This window comes from Thalassophryne amazonica, chromosome 2, assembly GCF_902500255.1.
Source record: "Thalassophryne amazonica chromosome 2, fThaAma1.1, whole genome shotgun sequence".
Classification (NCBI taxonomy): Eukaryota; Metazoa; Chordata; class Actinopteri; order Batrachoidiformes; family Batrachoididae; genus Thalassophryne; species Thalassophryne amazonica.
In genome coordinates, this window is record NC_047104.1 from 144,625,781 (window position 1) to 144,653,484 (window position 27,704).

General features: G+C 39.9%; 1 long non-coding RNA gene across 1 annotated transcript; it reads left to right on the forward strand.

Moving 5' to 3' along the window:
* The first annotated feature begins 1,746 nt into the window (after window positions 1-1,746).
* On the forward strand, window positions 1,747-26,912 carry LOC117532219. The gene is made up of 3 exons (XR_004566811.1): window positions 1,747-1,757; window positions 9,184-9,191; window positions 26,845-26,912. It is a non-coding gene; the product is annotated as an uncharacterized LOC117532219 (long non-coding RNA).
* The last annotated feature ends 792 nt before the right edge of the window (window positions 26,913-27,704 follow it).

Sequence of the window (27,704 nt, forward strand, 5' to 3'; positions counted from 1 at the left end):
AGAATTTTTTCAGAAGCTGTTAGAGACTGGCACTTGGAAACCATTCGAAAAATTTATCTGACTTTCGATGAAAATTTTACGGGCTTCACAGAGAATAAGGACTGTTACTACAGCTTTAAGGACCCCTTTAAGGACGCTCGGTGCGCCGCACTCTGAGCTGCGATGACGCGGCACAAGCCACCGGACCATTTCTAAACGGATGGCTCTGTGGATACGAGACCGTCGTGTGCTCTTTCTCTGGTTATCACAAGAGCTGGACATCAGCCATTTTCCGGCAGATTTCACTTTTAACAAGAGATTTTGTCATGGAAAGCCGCGCGGAGGCTTTGCGCGTAAAGACCGATTCGCTTTGGAAGCGAGACAACTGAACACCTCCGTTTCGGCGTGTCAGAGGACAAGTTTGGACATGTCCAGCTCTCCACAATTTCTCTGATACTTACTGGACTGGTAAGCATTGAAAGCCGAGATAGGCATGTCCAAACTTGTCCCATGACACGCTGAAACGGAGGTGTTCCTTTGTCTCGCTTCCAAAGCGAATCGGTCTTTACGCACAAAGCCTCCGCGCGGCTTTCCATGACAAAATCTCTTGTTAAAAGTGAAATCTGCCGGAAAATGGCTGATATCCAGCTCTTGTGATAACCAGAGAAAGAGCACACGACGGTCTCGTATCCACAGAGCCATCCGTTTAGAAATGGTCCGGTGGCTTGTGCCGCGTCGTCGCAGCTCGGAGTGCGGCGCACCGAGCGTCCTTAAAGGGGTCCTTAAAGCTGTAGCTAACAGTCCTTATTCTCTGTGAAGCCCGTAAAATTTTCACCGAAAGCCAGATAAATTTTTCGAATGGTTTCCAGGTGCCAGTCTCTAACAGCTTCTGAAAAAATTCTGATGGAAAAAAAGTCCTTTTCATTCCGCCATTTCCAGACAATGAAAATCCGACGAGGGGGCGGGACCACTCCTTCCCAAGGCGTGCTCACAGGCGAATGACGTAACCGACAGGCGTGGAAAAACTCACGCATGCGTACGAGGGTTCAAGCATGTCTGACGTAAAAACATATCAATGAAATCCATATAGTTTTTGAAAAAAATAAAAAGGACCGTTACTTTATTGACAGACCTCGTATAGCAGATCAGTTAGTACACACACACACACACACACACGTTTACTGACATTAACCAGCACACTGTATGATATTGTAATTTCAGCAGATTAAAGAAAGAAATGGAGACAGGTTCAGATCACCATGAAAAATTTTACTCAGCAATTTCTTCTGTCATGGATGATCACTCCAACAAATCATGCTTTGAGTTAAAGTGTTTTTATTTACTTGTGTTTCTGCAATGAATGCATGAGACTATGTTTGCATTGTGGTTATTTGCACATCATCTGTATTTGTGTACATGTATGAATTTGCAGCAGACACATTTCAAATTGTTACATGTGCTGGTTGTTATGTTAGTTTTCTGTGTTTTGTGAGTGTGGCATAATTAGTACTTTTTAGCCTATTCAAGAGTAATTTCTTGGTTTTCACATATGTTAAGAGTATTTATATGGGTTCTCTATTTGTGTGTTTATGAAAAACACGTTTTTAATTACAATTTACGGCGAAACGTTCCTCTTTGCCAGTTTTACTGTGAAAATGGTCTTCTCATACACAAGATGAGACACATCTTGGCTTGGACAATTTTTTGGCAGCCAGTTAGCAGAAAAATGTCATGTGTGTGTCTGTCAGGTGTAGTGTTGTAGGAGCACAGTGTAACATGTGAGGGAATCCCATTGCTCATATTGGCATTTTGTATGATTGCTTATTTTATCCAGTTGTACTGATTATTTATGTGTAAATGACTGACACACATTAACATCAGAGGAGTTGGAGATGATGTCATACTTTATTTTCGATCATTTGTTTTGTATTTTGTAATTGTGGGGTAATGGACATGGACATGCACAGCACATGGACCATAACAGAAATAAGTGGCACACATTTTTGTGTCATTCTCATGTAGTGGATCTCTTTCTCTCTGGTCTGCATCGTGTTGATTCCTCCCACTCGCTTCCCTTGGGACGTGAACTCATGATCTCCGGCATGGGCGGTGGATGCACTATAACCAGAAGGCCAAAATTTGTTTGGCAGAGTTTGCTACTGCCAACATTGGCAACATTTGGAGCTGCCATGTTTGCATTTCAAACCCGCTCCTCAGAGGAGCTATGGGTGACATCACAGAGGTCTATGTAACAGATCATTGTATGTAATCTGTTTCAACAGGTCCTTCAAGATGTGTAGAAATCTAACAAATTAGCAGTTCTGCCAGAAAATCATGATGAATACTTTTGCATCATTTTACAAAGGTGATGTCATTTAGGTAGAAATAAGCATTTGATGGAAAATACCTCAGCAGTGAGGTTCATGCAGATGCCGTAACAATTTGTACATCATGTATGGTAATTCTTTTTATATGTACATAAACTGTAAATCTGTTCTGAGATCTGATAGCAGTAGCTAACCAGGATTCTTGTGATTTCTCCTAGTTTTGATCCAGTGTTGACCACAGGCTGTGCAAGGATGATGTCAGCTGTCCTCCTCCTCATTTCTGCTCTGATTGGTGGGAGACTGTCTGCACCTTTGTACAGTAGGTAATTATTGACTCCTTTATTTTCATCTGTGTTGCCTCTGAGGGCAGGAACAAGCAAAACAAATAGTTCTCTGTGTCTGAGCATACGTAAAACTCTCAAACTGTGCCTGCTACTGGCCACAGTGTTCCATCAGGTGGGCCACTGCTCCAACAGAAAGATGTCTGGATCTGTAATCCATCTCAGGTGACTTGTGTAATCCTGAAATTAATAAGAGTCGACACACAATGTACAGACACACACACAAGCATCTCTCCTATGTAGAGCAGTTTTCCAGATATTTTGGGATTTTTGTTTTTGAGGCAAGCAGTATAATTTTCTGGAAAATGGAAACCTGCCCTCCATATACAGTTTGTTGGTTTTTTTGCCTGGAAATATGTTCAGAATATGCAACATTTCAATCAATCAATCAATCAATTTTTTTATATAGCGCCAAATCACAACAAACAGTTGCCCCAAGGCGCTTTATATTGTAAGGCAAGGCCATACAATAATTATGTAAAACCCCAATGGTCAAAACGACCCCCTGTGAGCAAGCACTTGGCTACAGTGGGAAGGAAAAACTCCCTTTTAACAGGAAGAAACCTCCAGCAGAACCCAGGCTCAGGGAGGGGCAGTCTTCTGCTGGGACTGGTTGGGGCTGAGGGAGAGAACCAGGAAAAGACATGCTGTGGAGGGGAGCAGAGATCGAACACTAATGATTAAATGCAGTGGTGCATACAGAGCAAAAAGAGAAAGAAACAGTGCATCATGGGAACCCCCCAGCAGTCTACGTCTATAGCAGCATAACTAAGGGATGGTTCAGGGTCACCCGATCCAGCCCTAACTATAAACTTTAGCAAAAAGGAAAGTTTTAAGCCTAATCTTAAAAGTAGAGAGGGTGTCTGTCTCCCTGATCTGAATTGGGAGCTGGTTCCACAGGAGAGGAGCCTGAAAGCTGAAGGCTCTGCCTCCCATTCTACTCTTACAAACCCTAGGAACTACAAGTAAGCCTGCAGTCTGAGAGCGAAGCGCTCTATTGGGGTGATATGGTACTACGAGGTCCCTAAGATAAGATGGGACCTGATTATTCAAAACCTTATAAGTAAGAAGAAGAATTTTAAATTCTATTCTAGAATTAACAGGAAGCCAATGAAGAGAGGCCAATATGGGTGAGATATGCTCTCTCCTTCATTTCACATTGTGTCTTTTTGCTTTGGATATGTCCTCTGCCATTTTTGTTGTTTTATTTGGTCTGTTTGACTGAGTGATGGTCCACCCAGCGCAGCACTGCTGTAAACTGCCGTTAAAAATGATCGCTATAAAATGGAGGAATTCCAATTTCAACACACACTGTTGGACTTTTTGATATCTCGTGATGTAAGTCGTCTCAACTGCAGTGTTAAATAATAATGGCTGCATTGGGTGCCTCGTTAGCACCAGCGGACAAGTTCCTCAACAGTAAGAAAAATTCACGTTGAATAGTCAGTGTTTCCCACACTACTGGCTGAACCGCCAGGCTAACGAGCAGCCCCATCAAGCCAGAGGTATTTTTTAAATAATCGTAATGACAAAATAAAAAATAACTCCATATATCCATTAATCATCAATCACTTCATCTTACGCGCAGCTCTCTGATCAGCTGCTGAGGCTGTTTGAATGATGCACAGCTCAGTTCCCTCCCCCCCACCCCCCGTGGCTCAGAACACCTGTTAAATGCTTTTCTTATCAAAGTAAATCACTTTAAAGTCATTTTGGCGGAATGCACATAGACAACTGTGCACAGAAAATTAGATGTGAACATCCATCCATTCATTTTCTTTACCCGCTTACTCTAATTAAGGGTCACGGAGGGCTGGAGCCTATCCCAGTAGTCACAGAGCATGAGGTGGGGTACATCCCAGACAGAACACCAGGCTGTCGCAGGACCACATATAAACAAACACATTCACACCCGCATGCACAGCTACGGACTTTTTTTTAAAGTTTCCAATCCACCTAACCTGCATGAGGAAGCCATAGCACCTGGAGGGAACCCACGCAGACACGGGGAGAACATGCAAACTCCCCACAGAAAGGCCACAGGTGGGAATTGATCCCATGACCTCCTTGCTGTGAGGCAACTGTGCTGCCCTACATGTGCACGTCAATTAAAATAATCTTATTACTGGATAATCATAACTAATTAAAACAATGAAGCAAAGAGAAAAGGAAAAATGAACCTCAGATGTCTGTTAATTTGTGTGTGTGTGTGTGTGTGGGGGGGGGGGCATAATGTGATGTTTAATGTTATTCTCACCCCTGTTGTGGTGTATATTTCAGTTAGTGTTTGTTGTTTTGTCCTTGTAGTCGAGCAGATGAAGATGAAGCAGAGTTAACACTGATCTTTGACCCCGGCCTCATCAAACGGCACATTAGCCTGATGGATGGTAAGTTTATGGAATGAAGGCGGTAAAGTGCTTCACACGCAAAACAGTCAACACCGTGGGTAATATTATTCAAAATGCAAGGTAAAAAAAAAAAAGCCAAAGGCTCAACATCTAAAAGCATTTTAGACTTTTCTCTGAATTGACGAAAGATATAATTTATCAAATCAGTTCTTTAAAAACAGTCAACATAATGAATGGTGCAATAAAATGGCTAAAATAATTTCAGTTTTTAGAGTAAGAATAACATTTTTAAAAAGCAACTATTTGATAATATTCTGATGAGACATCGATCAAACATGTGACACATGCTCCTCTGGCACTGCTGCACATTTTCCATTTCCAGACCTGATTAATTGAGTCAGATCTGCTGAGCCAATTGGGATCTGATTTAAGGCTGATACACACCCACTACTGAATACTATTACAATGTTAACTTCGGCCTGATTATGTTTGTGTGTCACTACAGATAACAACGAGAGGCCTTTTCCTCTTCCTGCTGCCACCAAAACCCGGTACAGATACAACCTGCTTCCTGACGAGGGTAATCCATACCAGCCTGACCTGGAGGCTGAATACTACTGATACCACAGACCTGATCTGATGAGGACACATCAGATCAGCTTCAGCAAAGCCAACAAGGTGTTTGGGCATAAATTCCTGTGGATTTTGGGGCATTTTTTGGAACGTGGGTGGTTGTGAGAAGATTTTTCTTCATTTTTTTTCTTTTTTAAGGACGTGCTGAAATATAGCTGGAACCTGTTCGTCCTTCTTTGCAAGTCTAGTTTTTTGGACTTTGTTCTTTCGTATGCATCTTTGACTCAGTCTTCATTGTGAATTCATTTATTTATAGATGTTTAAGCAAATACTGTCACAGCAGCCTCATGAACTGTCACATGACTCAGAGCTGCTAAATGACACAAATATGTTGCTGGAAAACAAAATCTGCATAATGTGGTAAAGAACAGAAGCAGTTAGAAAAAATAAACCTTGTGATGAGCTTCTTCAGCTTTGATGTGAAATGTGATGATGATGTATCATTCTGCAAAGTGTTTACGAGCTGACATTACTGATTCACTCAGCTGTTGAGACATTAAAAAAAGTGTTCATCAGACAGTGTTTGACTTGGCCTGTGACCAAACTGCTTCAAAGTCTGGAGAACAAACTGTATTTGTACTGGGGGATTTTAGCAGATATGACATCAACACACATCTGCCAATTTTGGTCACAACTCCCAGAATATACTGGATTTGTTTGATGGTGACATCCCTGATGGCGAATATTTGGATGTTCTTACCACAGTGTCATCTTGTTATTGGTGAAATACTGGTCAAAACGGAGAACAGGTGAGCCAGTCACAAAATCCATCAGAGTCTGGAACAATGAAGCAACTGAGACACTGAAGCAACCCCTCAGTGTCTCATTTGCTTCATTATTTTGAACCGACTAGCTGGAATGTTTTTAATGACTGGTGTCAGATGTGCTGACCATTTATATTTTATTTTGTGAGGACATTGTAACTACCACCAAACAATTATTCACACAAAAAATAAATGTCTTACAAGTGACTTTTTTTTTTTTTCTTTTTCTCAACTCTTAAACCCTAGAGTCCCCAAATTTGGGGACTTGTCCTGTTTTGGGACATTTGAACACATAACTAACCAATGCTGACACCAACAAACACTTATTATACATCAAAATGTCAAGCAAAGTCTCCTCTACAAAAGTATCCACTTCAATCACACATCAGCTAACCACAACTGAAATGCCAAGCAAATAAAGACATAAAGTGGAATTCATTTTTTGGAAAAAACAAAAAAACAAAACAAACCCACATTTACTCCTACCAAGTATTATTTACTTTCAATTTTTTGCATCCACAACATCCCCAAGGACCTGTCTTTTAGCTGATCCAAACTTTTGCATTTTTGACCTTGTACAAGCTGAGAAATAAATCATAATGTATGGGTATGTGATTTTGGTGAAATAGGCTCTAGGGCTTAAGGGGTTAAACAAAGAACCAAACTCAGGGTGAGGGAGCTGGAGGAGTTCAGAGGGCGGCTAAGCTGGATAAAATAGGGTGTAGAAACAAGGTGGAGCAGACATTAACATCTGGAAATGCAACAGCTGTTTCCTGTATATTTGTTTTGTAAATTGTGTCTGTAGCATGGTCCAAGCAGAGGGTCACCCCTTTGAGTCTGGTCTGCTTGAGGTTTCTTCCTCAGAGGGCGTTTCTCCTTACCACTGTCGCTTGTGTGCTTGCTCTGGGGGTTGGTAAGGTTAGACATTACTTGTGTGAAGCGCCTTGAGGCAACTTTGTTGTGATTTGGCGCTGTATAAATGAAAATAAATTGAAAATTGAACAGAGGCACAGCAGGGGTTAAACATCATGATGGACAGAGTCCCTGACCCTGGGGTGACCCCACATCGTTTGCAGAGAAACTTCACACTGTCTTCACTCGGTTTATTGGCAGCAGGCAGCACACCAACCAATTGGATCTGCCCAGTTCCCATCTCCCCACACCAATCTCTGACCATCGATGATCCGCTGGTGATCTCATTCCAGAATCAAGTGCACCCACACAAGGCCTCTGGTCCTGACAGGCTAAGAGGAAGGGTGCTTAAAGGTTGCTGTACTCACCTGGGCAGAGTTCCTCTCTCCAGACTGCTTCAGCAATGTTTGGACCATGGGTGTGTCCTCAACCAGTGGAAAGAATCGATTATAATCCCAATCCATAAAAACACACACACATGCTAAGGACCTGAAGAACTGCAGACCAGTACCTCCGACGTGTCCTGTGCATGGAGAGATTGGTGTGTGACAACCATGTCACACAAATTGGATCCCCTTTGGTTTGCTTGTAACGTCTACACAGTCACGAAAGGTTGACAAACAGCATGTATTGTAGCGGCTCAAATCTTACCACATCCTTCAACTTGTTCCTTCTCCCCAAGATGAAAAAAAAAAAAAAAAAACACCTGAAGGGACACAGTTACACTCATGATACAGAGGTGCAAGCAGCGATGCAATGCTTGTGTCAAGAAAAAACACCCGACTACTTCATTGACACGATGCAGAAACATGTCCCACGTTGGTGCTAAGTGTGTGGGAAGGAAAGGTGACGATGTAGAAAAGTAATGGCACTGCATGACGGAAAACATTCCAAGATTTAAGAAGATATGTGATTCATGAGGGCAACTTGCTTGTTCTTGAAAGAATCATGTAGGAGGTCAAACCTTTCAGCCATCCTTCATATGTCTTTTTAAGTTTCATTCATTAATATTTCAGACTTTTAATTTTTAAACATTGTCAGTGTAAGTGAACTGTAGCTCCAAACTCAAGATTGCCATGTCTTTGTTGAAAAGTTTGTATATTTGCCATTTTATGATATTATTATGTTTTGTAATCTTTGAGATGATGCACTATATCTCGAAGAACAGGAAATAAACTAAAGGGAACTTAAGGAACATGTACATGTTCTGGTGTAATACTTCTGCCCAACCGAGGGGAAATCAGAATTCTGACCTTTTTTTTTTTTTCCCCCCCCCCCTTCATAAAATCCTAAATCATTCACACAGTGTTACAGAACTTGATATAAGACAACCCATGGGCTATATCTCCAGAAAATTTCATAATAACACAGAATAACTATATTATGAGATAGGAGGTATCTCCACTGACAGCGGGGTGGAGGCACTGAGACCTTTACAGGACAATGACAAAGATGAATTATTAAACATAACAGTATAACAAATCTTTCAAAGAAGAGATTTTCTAACAAGTAAGGATATAACAATAAAATGAAACCTAGACTGCCAGTTGATATGTTCCAACATTCCTTGACTCAGCAGAGACTTTAAAGTTCAGACTTAAGAAGCACTTATTTTCCCTTTCGTATGGCTGGCATAATGGCATAGTATGGTACTGTTTTCTACCCTTTCAAATTCATTTCATTAGGAAATGGAGCATGCCGCGGCCTGAACTTTATCTAAAGTCTGGGTCTTTTAGTGAAGCTTAGGGCCAGTGGCCAGCGAGCACCTTATTATTTCTTCTGTTTTTCTTGTTGCTTAATGTTGACAATTTATACTCTGTTGTCTTTCCGATGCCCGATTCTGTTTTTGTCTCTCTGTTTGAGGTGCGGCTCCATCCAGATGTGGGTGTGGTGTCTACTTCTGCAACCCCCCCGTCCTGCGCACCGGCAAAATTTCCTGTATATTCGTGCTGTAAATAGTTTTGTCAATTGTGTCGGTAGCATGGCTCAAGCAGTGGGTCGCCCCTTTGAGTCTGGTCTGCTTGAGGTTTCTTCCTCGAATCATCAGAGGGAGTTTTTCCTTTCCACTGTCGCCTGTGTGCTTGCTCTGGGGGTTGGTAAGGTTAGACCTTACTTGTGTGAAGCACCTTGAGGCAACTTTGCTGTGATTTGGTGCTATACAAATGAAATAAATTCGAGTTGAAATTAAAAATAAATTTCATATTGAAATTAAAGGTAAATTACATGCTACTTTTTTGTAGAATGGGGCACTGTTGCAAAGTTATGAGCACATGCATGTGAAGACTTGTGTATTTGTAAATGTGCAAAAAAAAAAAACAAAAAAAAAATGTGTATTCAGTATCTGGGTGTCATACGATTGGTAAATGTATTTAAAGAAATCTGCAAATGTGTAATAATATTTCCTAGTGTATTCATGTGTAGATAAATCTGTGTATACACAGAGCTGTAAATTTGAAGGCAAATCAAATCTGTAGAATGAAAAGAAAAAAAAAATGGAGCAAACAAACAAAACCAGCTAGTCAGGAGGAATGCTGGAGTTGACTGAAAACCCGTCTGTATTTTCAGGACTTGAAGCAAAATACTTTAAATATCAGTTTACACATTTGTAGATTTGTCTTCACATTTACAGATTTATCTACACATGGACACATTAACACACTTGTCATATCTCATTGCACATTTTGCCCACATAATTACTGATGTAGACAAACATTCAAGTAACTCCAAAAAAAACTTTCCAGGAAATAATTTGCATATTTGGATAAATGTTTGTGTTGGCTTCATGACAAGAGACAGAAATCTGCATTCATATTTATAAATAAATAATGATTCACACAAAATAATCCAAAATAAATAAAATTTCACATAATATATTTTAAATCAGTACAATATTGTATAATTACAGATATTAAAGTCCTTATTTTTACAGTAGATGTCATGTCTTTACACTCTTATATTTTGTCTCTTCAGGAAAGGAGAAGTCGCAAACATGAGTGTAGATCTCTCAATATGAATACGATGGCTTTTAATTAGAAACGTCAGATCACTCCATTTGTTTAGTTTTTCTAAACAGGAGGAATGCTGAGATGGCAGGACACATACATTTCACATCCTTCTATTATTCTTCAGACAATCTTTGTGTTTAATATAAATCATTTCTAAAAATCTGTTACTTTTTGTTAGTCATAAATTAACAAGTTATACACAAATGTGACCACCCACCCCACTGCTGAACAGCTGTCATTTTGTGCTCAGCCCAACATGACTTGAGAAAAATATGGGATTTGCATGTTGATATGCGACAGTATATTTTTTGTTGAATAACACTTTAGAAACTATACTCTTTGCTGATTTGCCAACACTTAGAATGGCATTCCTTTGGGTTAATGGTTTCCATTGTCAGCTTCAGAACAATAAAGGGACAAACATCATGTGCACAATATATTCTGGTTTGCAGTGGTGGGCACACTTCCGATAACCCGATAACAGATAATTATTGAAGATAATGTTTTCAATATCGGATTATCTTTTTAGATAACTTTAGAAACCATTATCGGACCAATTATCTTCCAATTAATTTTTGTCCGATAACTTTTAAACCGATAAACAAAATAAACAAAGCTGAACAGTGACAAGCATTTTTAAAATTAGTTCAGCACGCACCTGCTAAAAATGTTATAACAGACTCATAGTTATAACCTTTGCAAACAGAAAGAACTGCTTGTATAAAAAGCATCTCAATCCTCTGCAAACAAAGGAAAAACAGCCCCAAAAGGAAAAAAGAAAAAAAACATTTCCTTTAACACCATACCAATATGCGGGCAATATGACCTAAGTCATCCAGAGGCATACATTTTTAACTTATGGTTCAAATGTTTAGTTATTAAGTTATTTAAAATTACTGTCATGTCTGAAGTTTCATAAAGTAAAAATATCAGATATATGTTTTAGTTTTAAAGTAATGTGCTAATTTTTAAGGTTTTGTGAGCACATGCTCTGCGCCGCAGTGCATTTTGGGTAGGATGATGTAATCTCAGTATGTCACGACAGGACAAATGCATTTCAGACACTCTGTTCAGGCTCCACGGACAACAGCATTAAACTCTAGTGCCTAAAACTCTCTTGGACATATTCTCTGCGTTTATAGACGTTGATTTTTTTTTATTGCGTTTGTTAAATTCCACGCATTTTAAATGTGAGCAGACAGGGATTATCTAGAATTTGTTTTGAAAGCCTCTACTGCCATCTAGCATCTACGGGCCAGTAGTGTTCATGGCAGTGTCTGGGGACCAGTAGATGGCAGTGTTCTATCTATTTTGACCCCGGTTATGTCAGATGATTGTCAAATCAACTTTTTTGCTTTGCAAATGGCTTTTTTTTTTTTTTTACAAATGAAGTTTAAAAACAAAACAACTGCAAAATAATAATAATAATAATAATAATAACATTATTACAAGACAGCTCTGCAGTGTTTGCACAGGCACAGTGCAAACGGTTGGATGCTGCTTGTAGCTTTCAGCAGCAGGATAACCTCATGACGGCCAACCACAATAATATATCAAACAGGATTTGATTCTCATTCGACCATACGATCGGCGATCAGGAGGTAGTTGTCAGATGTTGACCGCAGCTTGATACTCCATGAACACTACACGATGCAGGACGCACGATTAACCTGAAACTTGGTCCAAAAAATTCCTGCATGAAAAATCATCTCGCACACTGTAAAGCATGTTTTACAACATCAAATGAATGTTGTAAAGACAGAATGTGGAGAGAATGTGCGCAAACATGCGCACATTCTCTCCACATGCAAAAAATTTTGCGATGACACTTCCAGGGCTCCGTAAAATGCCTGTTTTTACAAATAAAAAATGGAATATTTTACAAAAGCACATTTAAACACCAACACACGACAGACGTCACATTAACGTGTTGGTTTACATAATGAATGACTGAACCAATCAGTGTTTAGCAGAGGCACGTTTACCCAGAATCCTTTGCGATCTGTCTCTTTGTTACAAAACGTCAGAATTAGTGCATTATTCAACATTAAAAGATATATGTTATATTTTAACTTTGTACAAATGACAGAATTGACATTAATGGAGTTATTCTATCGGTATTAATGTTATTTATAAATCAACATGACTTTATTTTTGAAGACCTCCGCATGACCGGAGCTTTGTCGTTGATAGAGAGCTGGCTTTACGGCTGTTCTGTGTTGGGAGGGCTGTAATAAACAAGAGCTTCCAGCAGGGGCCAAATGTTGAAAGAAAAAAGTGTGGTTTTATTGTTTGGGTCTGTTGTTATTTTTAATATTATTATAAGCTATTAAATTTGTTTTACTAGTAGTTGTAAATGTGCCAGAGATAATATTGGAATTTATCTGTTATTGGTTATCTGTAACTTCTGATACATTTTTGGGTGGTTTATTGATTTATCTTTATCGAAGATAACTTTTCAGTTATCTGATTATCGAAGTTAATTTTTTGGTTATCTGTGCCCACCACTGCTGGTTTGTATTCCACTGCAAATTTGACCCAATTCTTCCCACTTCTGACTCCAAAAGCACATACGTTCTGACTTATTTCAGAAATGTAATATCGCATATATAAATAAATATATTCCAACTTAAACTGCTTAAAAATAACCCCGGAGTCGAATAAAGAGTAACATACTTTTGTAACATTTTGTTGGAGTGGTTAGCAAATGTTGCCATTAATTCAACCTGTTTGGAAATTCTTTATCTTAAGCTCAAACATACCAGATATTCTGTGTAGTCCTTTATGAGTCTCCTTATTTGCAGATGTATGATTTTATTTTGGGCCTTTAATAACTTATAAATGCTTTTGACCTTTGGGTGGGTTTTGGATATATTTAGCACCATTCCTCTACTTTGCACCTATTTGATGATGCAGCACAGGTAAAGTACAGCATGTGCATTAAATCAACAACAAAAACACACACAAATGCTGAAGTCACATGGCCATTCTCCAACATACAAATTTGCATTCAAAATTCAAACAATGGCAGTCAGCAAAATAAACAACATTGACATGTTAGTTCAAGAAGGTCCTGATGGTCTGATGATAAGAGGCACTACTAGTGAAGATCTGAAGACACTGGAGTTTAATTTCTCTCTCTTGTCACCGCCTGTGTACTGTCTGACCTCATTACTGGATCCTCTGAACATTTCATGGATGAGGAAACTGTGAGGAGTAACTTGCTGAACGTGACATAAAGCAGCTTTGGTGTGGTGGACGTCATCACCACATAAGGAGGAGTCATATCTTTCACTCTATTTGTGGAGAAGTCTACACTCACAGAAATATTTAACCCTAACTTTTAAGATTTATGTAATTTTATTACTTGACAAATTCCCATTTACTTTTTCAGATAATTTTAATACAAACCTAACAAATAAACCTTACATGATGCATATTCATTACTGTAATAAATCCTATTTATTTGAAATGCATAATCCTCAGCTTTATGCATTGACAGTATTTATTTAAAATACATAAAGTATATTGTTTGAATTGCATAATAATTATGTTATCTATACAAGATAAATACCATAGGTAACATAATTATTATGCAATTCAAACAATATACTTTATGTATTTTAAATAAATACTGTCATTATTATTGATTTATAGTAATCATATTTTATTAATACTAAATACATAAAGCTGAGGATTATGCATTTCAAATGAATAGGATTTATTACAGTAATGAATATGCATCATGTAAGGTTTATTTGGTAGGTTTGGATTAAAATTATCAAAAAAAAAAGTAAATGGGAATTTATCATGTAATACAATTACATAACTCAAACGTTAGGCGAAATATTTCTGTGAGTGTATTAATTCAGGGTTCATGCTCTTTTTTCACTTACTGCCAACAATGGAAGCACATGATGCTTTGAATATCACACACTCATCCCGACAGAATAAATGCAACACATCCATGAGGTGCAATACCTGCTTGAATTATGGAGGCAGCAGAGCGTAGAGTACAGTGAAGACAACACGACACTGGGCTGCGACAAAAACAATGCAGAACAACACGCATGGCAGTCTGCAATGACTGCCATAACTATGATGACTCTACAGCGCCCCCACATTGACACTTATACATGTCATAAGAGATAGCATAATGCCACCAACACTAATTCAGTACTAATCCGCCCCTCAGTGGTAAACTTTGAACTCTTTCTTTACACATAAGGTGATCAGAGAACTACAGTAAGAAGGACACTCAACATTACCACATTTATACTTATGTACGTACAACTGCGGCTCGAAGTTTCAACACATATATGGACATGAATGTTATGGCAATATTGGGATTTCTTCCTATCTCTCTGAAACTGTCCTTTTTCTGGGACAGAATTATTGTAACTACATTCTTCTTTAATTAAAAAATGGAAGAATTTGGTGTAAGTTTTATTTTGGATTTCCTGAAATTAACCTGGAACACCCACTATTTGGCTTGAATGTCCTTAGCAAGTTATATCTTGACCAGATGTTTGTGGTTGCCATCAAGATTATGACAGAATTCTGGTTGGATATTTGACCATTTTTGTTGGCAGAACTGGTAGACATCAATTACATGCATTGGTTTATTACTTCAAAGCACAATCCAGATATTTTTAAAAGGTTATGTTCAGGACTTTGGGAAGGCTACTACCAAAGCTGAATGTTACCCCTGCTTTATGTTTTCCACAATGAGCTTTGATGCGTGATTGAGATTATGATTTCCTGTTCACTGGCAGCAAAATAGTCCCACAGCACAGCAGTACCAACCAGGCTTGTCTTGAATACCTTGACTTTACTGCATTAAAGATACCACGAATAAATGTGGCCAACGACTTGTACATATGTACAACTGTTTGAACTGATGATCTTGGAATTCCAAGAGACATTCACAACAATTAAATCTGTGGTCCACTTTGGCTGATCTTCACTGAACTCTTTGGACTTTCCCACTGCAGTGTGTATTGATCACTCCAATGGGTGTTGTCAACAAACACATTTTTGGTTTAATAGTAAAGTGAAGCTGCCAGCTGTAGTGATTCATGATCACTAACATGAAGAAACGAGGCTTCAACAAGTTAAAGACATTCTGAATTAATAGCGATACTTCCCGTCACGTCATGAATCTGGTCACGTGGGTTGAATTGTTGACTAGCGTGGTTGTCTTTTGTTATAGGTTAGCTCAGAAAAATACCTTGCTTTTGTGGTAATATCTAGGCTCAATCGTATTCAGAGACCACCAAACTGCGTCCTGAACTCGAAGACGCCATAGACGCCATATTATTGGACATACTGAAGATACATGGTCGTAATGTTTTTGCTGCAGAAAAAGAAAACACTGGTCTACAGTCGAAATGCTTCTGAAATAAATGTAGTCAAACTTTACTAATTTTGGGCCACTGAGATGTTTGAAATGGCTGATTGGCTCTAGTTTTAAGATATGTTACTACCATGCTACCTAAGGGTTACCTTTTGATGATGTTTAAAGTGTTACAAAAAAACTGGTGAAATATTCTTATATGAACAGTCAGAGAAACATGAAAAGACCTATGTGTACGATTTATCATGAAAACTCTACTATCAACACAATTATGTAGACTTAAATGTAAAAACTTAAATATCTTAAAAACAGTAGCCAACCAGTTATTTTTATTGTCATATTTGAATTTAGCAAGCAAAAATCCATCGTAATAGCACATTATATTTCTGAAGCAGACAACTTCTTAAAATTGCAGACCAGTGAAAGATAAAAATACACTGATGAAACTTAATATTGTCATGACATTCACGTCCGTGAGACGTGTATATAACTTGTAATCACAACTGCAGTGAACAATATAAACTGCCCCAAAGGGTTCCAAGTATACTACAAATGTCAAAGTTGTAGGTAAAAAAATCTTTCAAAGCTCAGGTGTTACTGATTCACACTCTTCCAGTGATCTTAGTGTGGCACCTCCAAACAGAACAGTACAAATATGCCACAAGCATCAATGAACAAATAGTGGGGGTCTTTAATCTCTCTCTCTTGCTAAAAAAAAAGGCTACTAATCTGCTGAAAGAGATATCAAGACTTCACCTGTTTTATCCATATGCAATGCTCAGTGCATTTCTGGAGTACTTTGTCATTCTGTGCTGACAGCTTACATTCCAATTATTTTTGTACTATAATAAATCTTAAACTCTTCTGATTACAAACATTTAAAAAATATCTTTCAGCCTATATGGAAGTCATACATGCATGACAGAAACAGCAGCAGCAGTTCACAGGGGTAAAGAAATAAGGGCTGTGTCCAAAACTGCTGTCTTTTGTACTATTCATTATGTTACCTCCCCCCAAAAAATTTTAAGCATCTAAAATCTACATGTAAACTGACAAAAATTTAAAAGTCCTATAATACAGCTCAAATAATGCTCATGCTACACACCACTTTAAAATGTAAACCACACAATGCTTCACGGTTGATAGATTTTTACATTATGTGTATGCGATTTGTACTTATGTGTGTCGCAGAGCTCCAGAAAAAAAGAAAAAAAAAGTGAACAGATCCCTTATCCTTCACCTTTCTGTTGATGTGTCAAAATCATTTTTGATTTCCAGAATAATATTTGGTGTTGTTTTGTCATTGGTGCTATTAAAATACACTCAACAAAATATAAATGCAACACTTTTGGTTTTGCTCCCATTTTGTATGAGATGAACTCAAAGATCTAAAACTTTTCCACATACACAATATCACAATTTCCCTCAAATATTGTTCACAAACCAGTCTAAATCTGTGATAGTGAGCACTTCTTTACTGAGAGATATCCATCCACCTCACAGGTGTGCCATATCAAGATGCTGATTAGACACCATGATATGAGTGCACAGGTGTGCATTAGACGCCAACAATAAAGGCCACTCTGAACAGGAGCAGTTTTAATCACACAGCACAAGCCACAGATGTCACAAGATTTGAGGGAGCGTGCAATTGGCATGCTGACAGCAGGAATGTCAACCAGAGCTGTTGCTCGTGTATTGAATGTTCATTTCTCTACTATAAGCCCGTCTCCAAAGGCGTTTCAGAGAATTTGGCAGTACATCCAACCAGCCTCACAACCGCAGACCACGTGTAACCACACCAGCCCAGGACCTCCACATCCAGCATGTTCACCTCCAAGATCGTCTGAGACCAGCCACTCGGACAGCTGCTGAAACAATCGGTTTGCATAACCAAAGAATTTCTGCACAAACTGTCAGAAACCGTCTCAGGGAAGCTCATCTGCATGCTCGTCGTCCTCCTCGGGGTCTTGACCTGACTCCAGTTCGTCGTCGTAACCGACTTGAGTGGGCAAATGCTCACATTCGCTGGCGTTTGGCACGTTGGAGAGGTGTTCTCTTCTCGGATGAATCCCGGTTCACACGGTTCAGGGCAGATGGCAGACAGCATGTGTGGCGTCGTGTGGGTGAGCGGTTTTCTGATGTCAATGTTGTGGATCGAGTGGCACATGGTGGCGGTGGGGTTATGGTATGGGCAGGCGTCTGTTATGGACGAAAACACAGGTGCATTTTATTGATAGCATTTTGAATGCACAGAGATACCGTAACGAGATCCTGAGGCCATTGTTGTGCCATACATCCAAGAACATCACCTCATGTTGCAGCAGGATAATGCACGGCCCCATGTTGCAAGGATCTGTACACAATTCTTGGAAGCTGAAAATGTCCCAGTTCTTGCATGGCCGGCATACTCACCGGACATGTCACCCATTGAGCATGTTTGGGATGCTCTGGACCAGCGTATACAACAGCGTGTACCAGTTCCTGCCAATATCCAGCAACTTCGCACAGTCATTGAAGAGGAGTGGACCAACATTCCACAGGCCACAATTGACAACCTGATCAACTCTATGCGAAGGAGATGTGTTGCACTGCATGAGGCAATGGTGGTCACACCAGATACTGACTGGTATCCCCCCCCCCCAATAAAACAAAACTGCACCTTTCAGAGTGGCCTTTTATTGTGGGCAGTCTAAGGCACACCTGTGCACTAATCATGGTGTCTAATCAGCATCTTGGTATGGCACACCTGTGAGGTGGGATGGATTATCTCAGCAAAGGAGAAGTGCTCACTAGCACAGATTTAGACTGGTTTGTGAACAGTATTTGAGGGAAATGGTGATATTGTGTATGTGGAAAAAGTTTTAGATCTTGAGTTCATCTCATACAAAATGGGAGCAAAACCAAAAGTGTTGCGTTTATATTTTTGTTGAGTGTATATTCCTGGCCTGGCATGATGAGATTAATCGAGTTTAAATTTTTTAGATTACAGTCTCTATAATTAATTAATCTAAATTGTGTTATTTGACAGCTATAATTATAATTGTAAATATAAAAACCAGAAGGGAAGTGCCTTCTCACCATATATAAGCTTGAACATGAACTTGCCTGACAGGAACATGAGCTGGATGTTGCTGTTTCCCATATTTTTCTCCTTTCTGTATCTGCAAGAAATCTATGCATTTTATATCCATCTTCAGACTGATTTTGCAGCCATATGCACAATATCCCATAATTTTAAAACCTTTTCAAGAGTGGAGAGTAAAACTACGTATCCAATAACCCGCTGCATTGAGATGTGTCTGATTCACAATATGATCAATGTGCAATCACTCTGGTTTTGTAAACAATATTATGGCGCCTGTCAATCAAAACCCTTCAACACTGAACGTCGCCACTTTCAGTCTGGCAGCAGTGTAGGGTGATGTAATGTCTGACCACTGCGTCGGTATGTGAGGCTTCCAAGCATTGGCTTTCCATTTCCAAAACAAAAATCTGAAAATAAAGTCCACAACTCATATTTAAACAAACAACACAGATGGTTGTGCATGTGCAGATGCTGACTGTAGCCTTTAATATTAAATCCATGGTTTCATAATATGATATAGACGCACATTTATGAACCATTCAGCAGGTGCCAAGTAGTGCTGAGTAGTTAGTGTGCTTGGTTTCAGAGCGGAAGGTTCCGGGTTAAATCCCACCCTTGTCACGTCTCTCCATGTAATGTGGAGTTGCGTCAGGAAGGGCATCCGGCATAAAACGTGCCAAATCAACATGCAAATCCACCTTGGATCTGCTGCGGTGACCCTGAGTGATTTACTCAGCAGGTGCCAATGTTCAGCAAATCTTCCTTTTAATATGGATTCTGGAACAGGTTTTGAAACAGGTTTCAAAAAGTTCTTGAACAGCATTTGAGTTTGCCATCAGTACTTTGCAGTACCTATGAGAAGTTTTGGCACCATCCATTCACATGTTCTACACATTCTGTAAATATGCTTACTTCCTCTTCTGTTGTACATTTCCAAATAATATTATAAATAATATTTATATTTTTTCAACTGGTTGCTCGCTTAAATTGATAGTTGACAACACAGTCTGTGGTTGACACTGTGGGTGCTGGTGGGTGGAGTATGTGCAGGAGTGTTCAGCAGGTGGCAGCCAAAATAAAGCTGAACCATGTGTGGAAGCTTTCAACCTCCTAGCCTGTGAGTGCCACCTAGTGGATATCATGCAAATATAGCAATATGCAGTAAATTCACAAAACAAAGTCTGATTTCATTGTGTGTGATGTAAAAAGATTTGGCACGGCGATTAAACAAATACGACTGATGTCGGAATATTTTTATAAATAATTAAAAAGTGAAGTGCTCAGTCATAAAAAGATATAAGGAATAAATGATTGGATGAATACATTTATGGCAGAGCAACTCCACAGTAAAGTGTTTTTCTCACTGCAATGTAAATTAAAGCAAATCATGAAACAGAGTAGCTTTTCAGTAAGTATATCAGTAAAGTCCTTCAAAAACAAAAACGCTATCATTCTGAACGTCTTCAAAAAAAGACTTACAAGGAGGGTAAAATCTTTAAAATGAAGATTAACAAAGCAGCTTTGTTTTGCTGATGTAATATCCTATAGACCTATTTACAACCTGCTGGATGGTTGGTTGACACTGGATGGATGATGGAAATTAGGAGCAGTGTGTTTGAAAAAAATGCAGTCCATTTATACCTCCACACAACCATCAAGTAAGGATTTTGTACGAATGTAGCTTTAAAAGAAAAAGAGTTAAGGAGGTGATTGAGCTCGGCGCAGAGTGAATGGGGTCAGTGACAGATGTAGTTTCCACACAGAAATGTACTCAGTCAGTGGAATAACTATTTTTCCAAAGTCTAGTCTGGTGGCTGGTGGTGTCCATATGAGGCCATCACCTCATACCTCCTCCTCCACCTCACCTCCTGAATCATTTGCGGTTTCTTCCTGAGCACACTACACTTCAGTTTGCTTTGCTTGTGCATTTCTTTGTGCTGGATACCGGGTTTATGGATTTGATGGAGTCGGTCAGATCCATAAACTCAATATCCAATATTCAAACCCAAATAATAAAAAGGTAGAACATTATGGAAAATGCAGTAAGTAAGTAAATAAATAAATAAATGTTATTCTCTCAGAGCTCAGGCCTCAGTTGTCCCCTTCAAATATGGTGTATGAATGTAACCAACTCCGAACCAGTCAATGACTTGGGAATGTTAATACATCCATCCCACGATATGTCTCATTTTATGCAACTTTTTCTCATTTGGGGTTGCACACATGCACACACACACACATGCACAAACAATCGAAAATCTATAGTGTAACTATATAAATAAAAGTAGTTCACAAACTGTCAAACTTAGTTAAGCACGTTTTCTCCAGATAAGTTTGATTTGATGCAAGATGAGGCAAAAATTATTCTTTTGATGGTAAAGGTTGCAAACCCTCGAACTACACAAAACATGCCAATTATAAAAGCCAAACTTCTGTTAAATATCAGAACTTTGTGAACACATAGGATAAAAAAAAAAAAAAAAAAAATAGTGGTTTTGCGTTTCCAATTTTTTTGTTTAAGAAACAGAAAACCTATTAACAGAAACTGTACTGGGCATGATGTGCAATGAATATTGGAATTTTGTAGTTTAGTGGATACTCACAACTGCAAAAACAAACAAAACCACATGCACACACCACCACACACACTTTTTTATGAATAAAATACATGATTGAATTGAATGAATCAGTTTTTTTTCATTTTCTCCTTTTTGTTTCGGAACTAGAAACCCAGTGGAGGTCCAGACCTGTGTTTCTGTCTCACACACTCTTAAGAGCATGTCTGTGTGCAGACCAACTACATTTAACATAAAACCGAAATCATAATTCCTTGTGAAAGGCAGAAAACAATATAACGATAACAGTTGGAGGAGGTTATAACAGACGCCGCCCACTCAGAGTTTCCTCTTCCTGTTTGTGTGACGGCAGCTCTGACACAGTGACGCTGACCACCAGAAATTGTTCACTGATTCAGACTGCAGTCAGTCTGTGGTGATGCTATGAAGCACAACTGAACATGACAAATTTGACCCAAACAACTAAAGTGGGGGTCACCGACCCTGATCCAGGAGGTCACCTGACCTGCATGGTTTACACCTTGTCACGCTCCTCCACCTGATACTTAACTAAGTTGGGTGTTCTCAGCCAATCAAGAGGTAGAATTGTAGAAGCTGTGGTTGCAGCAGATACACGTGGAAAACATGCGGGGCAGGTTACCTCCAGGAGCCGGGGCGTGACCCCTGGCTAAAGGGACACACAAACACAGGCTGCATCACTTTTTCTAACAGTTCAAAGTTTGAAAGTGTCACATCAGTGTGTTAAAGAAACAAAAGTATTCCTACAGGGAGGTTTTTGCACCTCGTTTGTCATTTAAGATTATTTAGTGATATCAGTTACTAAAGTTTCCTCATCTGCTCACCATTTTTAAATCTTGAATGTCATTTCTGGAATTGCTGCTGTACTTTTATGGTTTGTTTGTTTGTTTTCCTCCAGTGTTAGTAAAGGTCACGTCATCAGTCTACTCTGACTCCTTGGAATGCACCATCAGACAGGCAGCATTCACCACCTCACCACTTCATTTTGCATATTTTCCTTCGTCAGCACTCCTTTGGCTCCTTTTCATTGTTTTCTTGCTGCACAACTGTTTGACCACAGTTCACCTCATCCTTGTCCTGTTGCTCTTTCTCTCTTGTTAAAGTTAGTTTTTTTTAGACGTCTGTCCTTCATGCAACATTAAGCTATGATATAGTGTACTGTACAGGGCTGTGGCTGAAGGCAGGGCTATTCCAGGTAGATGTCCTCTGTCGGGCACGAGAACTCCACAAACTCCTTATAGTACAGCTGGAAGGCTTTCCTGCAAAACAAGGTAGAAATGCATCACAGGAAAATGAAAGCTACATTTCCTCATTCTATATGGTGCCAGAAACAGACCCAGAGCCCAGAACTGGTTCCGTCATCACTCACTGCTGCCCCATTCTATTTTTAATATAAATTATAATAAAACTTGCATATAATGGATTCAGGTGGACAAGTGAATTTTATCCGTTATAACCGAAATCCGTTATATGTATGTATGGATTTGTTTAAGGGCCACTTCACACATAGTATGAATAAGTACAACTCAGGGTGACTCATGGCGAAACAGCTCGTATGAGCGAACCACGAAAGCATCGCGCCAACGGGCAGGTGTGCACGATCCTGGTGCGACAGTTCGTGCATGCGACATTTTTCGAGCAGAAACACATTGCGAGCAGCTGCACCACATCATGCTGCTGATGTGGAGAACAATAAAATAAAAACCAGCTGTATAATTAGTGAATATCACTGGGTTGATATAATAATACATAGAAGGGGATGCAATACAGAACCCCGCGGTTAAATAACCCATCCATCAATTTTCTTCCGCTTTATCCGGAGTCGGGTCGCGGGGCAGCAGCTCAGCAATGCCGCCCAGACCTCCCGATCCACACACACCTCCCCCCTTCTCCGGGGGAACCCCAAGGCTTTCCCAAGCTAGCTGAAGACGTAGTCCCTCCAGCGTGTCCTGGGTCTTCCCCGGGGCCTCCTCCCGATGGGGCTTGCCCGGAACACCTCTCCAGCGAGGCGTCCAGGGGGCATCCGGAAAAGATGCCTGAGCCACCTCAACTGGCTCCTTTCGACATGGAGAAGCAGCGGCTCGACTCCGAGCTCCTCCCGAGTGACCGAACTCCTCACCCTATCTCTAAGGGAGCGCCCAGCCACCCTGCGGAGGAAACTCATCTCGGCCGCTTGTACTCGTGATCTCGTTCTTTCGGTCATGAGCCAAATCTCATGACCATAGGTGAGGATCACAATGTAGATCGATTGGTAAATCGAGAGCTTTGCCCCCTTACTCAGCTCTCTTTTCACCACGACGGTCCGATACAGTGACCGCATCACTGCAGATGCTGCCCGATCCGTCTATCGATCTCAGGCTCCACCCGTCCCTCACTCGTGAACAAGACCCCACGATACTTAACTCCTCCACTTGAGGCAAGGACACTCCACCGACCTGAAGAGGGCAAAGCACCTTTTTCTGGTCGGTCGGGAACCATGGCCTCGATTTGGAGGTGCTGATTTTCATCCCGGATGCTTCACACTCGACTGCAAACTGCCCCAGCTGCAAACCGTGCAGCCGAGTGTAAATAACCCTGGTCAAAAAAAATAAATGTCACTCACAGGATTCAAACCTATACGCTCTGATTACCAAACGGAAACATTACCACTGTGTTACCATCACTGGCCTGTAATCAATGCGGAAAAATGCCTGAAATCAACAAAGATATGGACGAGGTGCAGTTGTCCGGCTGCTGCAGCCCGGAGCAAAGGCGAGAGATGTTTTTATATTTCCACGTGAGGACAGCAGGCAGAGACACGCGCCTCACAGAGAAATATTGTAAGTTCATGTCCTTCCAAACATGGACGGTGTTCTCTAGTTAGGACGTTCAGGAGCAGAGATCTTTACAGCTGCAGCCAACGTGTCACTCTGTGTAATGTGGTCATTCATTTTTGTTATTTGTTATGTACAACCCCAATTCCAATGAAGTTGGGACATTGTGTAAAATGTAAATAAAAACAGAATACAATAATTTTCAAATCCTCTTCAACCTATATTCAATCAAATACACCACAAAGACAAGATATTTAATGTTCAAACTGATAAACTTTATTGTTTTTGTGCAAATGTTTGGTCATTTTGAAATGGATGCCTGCAACACGTTTCAAAAAAGCTGGGACAGTGGTACGTTTACCACTGTGTTACATCACCTTTCCTTCTAACAACACTCAATAAGCATTTGGGAACTGAGGACACTAACTGTTGAAGCTTTGTAGGTGGAATTCTTTCCCATTCTTGCTTGAAGTACAACTTCAGTTGTTCAACAGTCTGGGGTCTCCGTTGTCGTACTTTTGCACATCATAATGCGCCACACATTTTCAATGGGCGACAGGTCTTGACTGTAGGCAGGCCAGTCCTAGTACCCGCACTCTTTTACTATGAAGCCATGCTGTTCTAACATGTGCAGAATGTGGCTTGGCATTGTCTTGCTGAAATAAGCAGGGACGTCCCTGAAAAAGACGTTGCTTGGATGGCAGCATGTGTTGCTCCAAAACCTGGATGTACCTTTCAGCATTGATGATGCCATCACAGATGTGTAAGTTGCCCATGCCATGGGCACTAACACACCCCCATACCATCACCGATGCTGGCTTTTGAACTTTGTGCTGGTAACGATCTGGGTGGTCTTTTTATCTTTTGTCTGGAGGACACGACGTCCATGATTTCCAAAAACAATTTGAAACGTGGACTCATCAGTCCACAGCACACTTTTCCACTTTGCATCTGTCCATTTCAAATGAGCTCGGCCCAGAGAAAGCAGCGGTGTTTCTGGATGTTGTTGATGTATATCTTTCGCTTTGATTTGTAGAGTTTTAACTTGCACTTGTAGATGATGATAGTGCAAATGGCCACACATTTTCTAAGTGCCAAACAAGCAGTGTTAGACGTTCGTGTGTGTCAGCTGGAATTTGGCTGACACCTATCATGAGAGGGTTCGATGGGCTCGCCGTAAACACACTGTCTGATGTGCGCAAATAGTTGTAGCAACAGGTGTACAAGTGTTCGAGCCAGCTACGATTTTACACATATTGCATACAATTCCTGCTTCGTGCGCACTTTATGTTCAATTCGACCAAATCCGCACTATGTGTGAAGGGGCCCTCAATCAGGAGGTGCCAAATAATCTATGGGGAATCCTGAATCGGGACCTGCCTCATTTATTGATCGGGTTAAAAATTTCTCTGAAAAAAATAAACCCTTTGGCGGACATTATGTGTGTTATAAAGATTAGATTTGGTCGAGTCACTCTTTTTTCTAAGTCCACTGTGTACAGAGTACCTTAAAATCCTAAATCCTGATTTATGCTTCTGCAGCTCTGTAACTCTGTGCTATGCAATGATGCCAACATACGTGACAGTTTTAAAGTTCTCAGTCGTGTCTTTATGCAATGTTTTTGGATTATGCTTTTTGGATTTTCTGGAGAATTTGTCCCAAATGACTTTTCTTTCTACAACCTCCAAATCAAAGGTAAGGTATACAATTTCCTCCGTGAATTGTAATCAGCTGCACACTGCAAAAACTTTTAACATATGATGGGAGAGAAAGAAGTGAAAATGTAAAAGTGGTCACAGCCTTTTGCGGTGTCTGATGTAGCAGGTACACAGACTGCGGGTCCCATCGGTTTGAAAAAATTATATTTGGTGAGTGTCAGTGCTGAACTTTAATTTCATACCTGTTTTACTGGGCAGGTCCAGACTGCTCTGTTCAGTACATGCGAGTGGTTTTTAATGGGAATGCATTTCAGTCAGACAGGACGTTTTGTCCAATGTAAGCAAAAATCCATTATATATGTTTTACTACATGGAAAGCCTTACAAAAACATTGGGACTTTTGCTTTTGTCAGGTGACAGTATACGGTGATGGTTTAAGGCAAGTTTTACTGTATATTCTATTTTCACTGTTATGCTCTAATCACCTTGGTTATAACACTTCACAATATACTGATATCAAGCTACAAATTTAACCTACAGCAAAACCACAGGACTGAGATGCATATAAACGATGCAATCCTTTAAAAATCTGCTTGTATCACCACAAATGCTGACACTAGGAGCAGAACCTGAATGTCTGTGTAGTGACCTTGACCGATATTTTGGTGAGCTGAAAACATCAGCTGCTACACGGCTTTCACAAACACTTTTTACTGAAAAAAAACCACTTTGGCTGTTAGAAATGGTGTCATTATGTAATCTGTCCAGCAGAGGGTGCTCTGACAGCATTGTTTACACTGCTGTCAACCATGACTGGGACCCCATCACCCCTTGGTCACATTAGCTACAAGAGACAGGGGCAATCAGAATGTGCATTTTAATGTAGCAAGAGGCAAGTGGTCATTACAACACCAGCTATGTGGTGCCAAAACAGAGTATTTTATGCAAATGTTGAGCAATGTGATGTGGTGACTGCCAATCCAAGTGAAGGCAGTGTAATAAATTATACAATAATTTATAATGAAGTTCATGTTGAAATTGTGAAACATCAAACATCAGTTACATTTCATTGTCATAAGGGTTTGATAATGAAACCAAGTTTGTTCAAGATCCACAAAGATGGATCAACAAGTTACTATGATGCTTCAAAATGCACCCTGATTGTTCTTTGGAATTAAACTGTAAGGAACAGTGCTCTATGGAATAGCTAACCTCAGTTTGGGTGTTTATTAAATCATATTTTGGGGCTTGAGTGGTGGGTCTTGTAACGGTTTGTTTTAATGTGGGTGGTAAAAATTATGAGCTGCTTATTTTCTCAGTAACTGTGGTTAACTGGAGTTAATGGATCAAGCTACCAGTAGTTTCTAAATGTGCTAACACCATTAGCATTCAATATTAAATGAAATGAGAATTTCCCTCGGTGCAAATACTGGAGCACAGACATCTTGGATGGAGGGGAAAGGTAACTATAGAGACCAAAACCATTTTTTGTACCAGTCTGTAAGCATTTTTTTTTCTTTGCTCCTCTAAAGTTGGACACTGGATGCTGTGGCAACCTGCTCATTTTTGGTACCAGCATCAATTGGCAATTTTGGAACTGTGAATTTTTCTAGTTCTGGATGTCCCTCATTTGACATCACTGAAGGTTACCACTTAAGCCCAGGTTACACATACATGGTTTTGTCGGCGAGTAGTACGTAGACCGAAGTTCGCGGTAGTTCCGGCTGTTTTCACGGTGGAAAGGGACAAAAGACTATCATAATTGTCATAATTGTGTTTAGAAACCAGTCACCATTTGTGTTATTATACATCTGTGTAGTTAATTAATAAATATTCTCTACAGACGATTCGCTCACGCGCACGTAAAAAAAAAAAAAGAAAAAAAA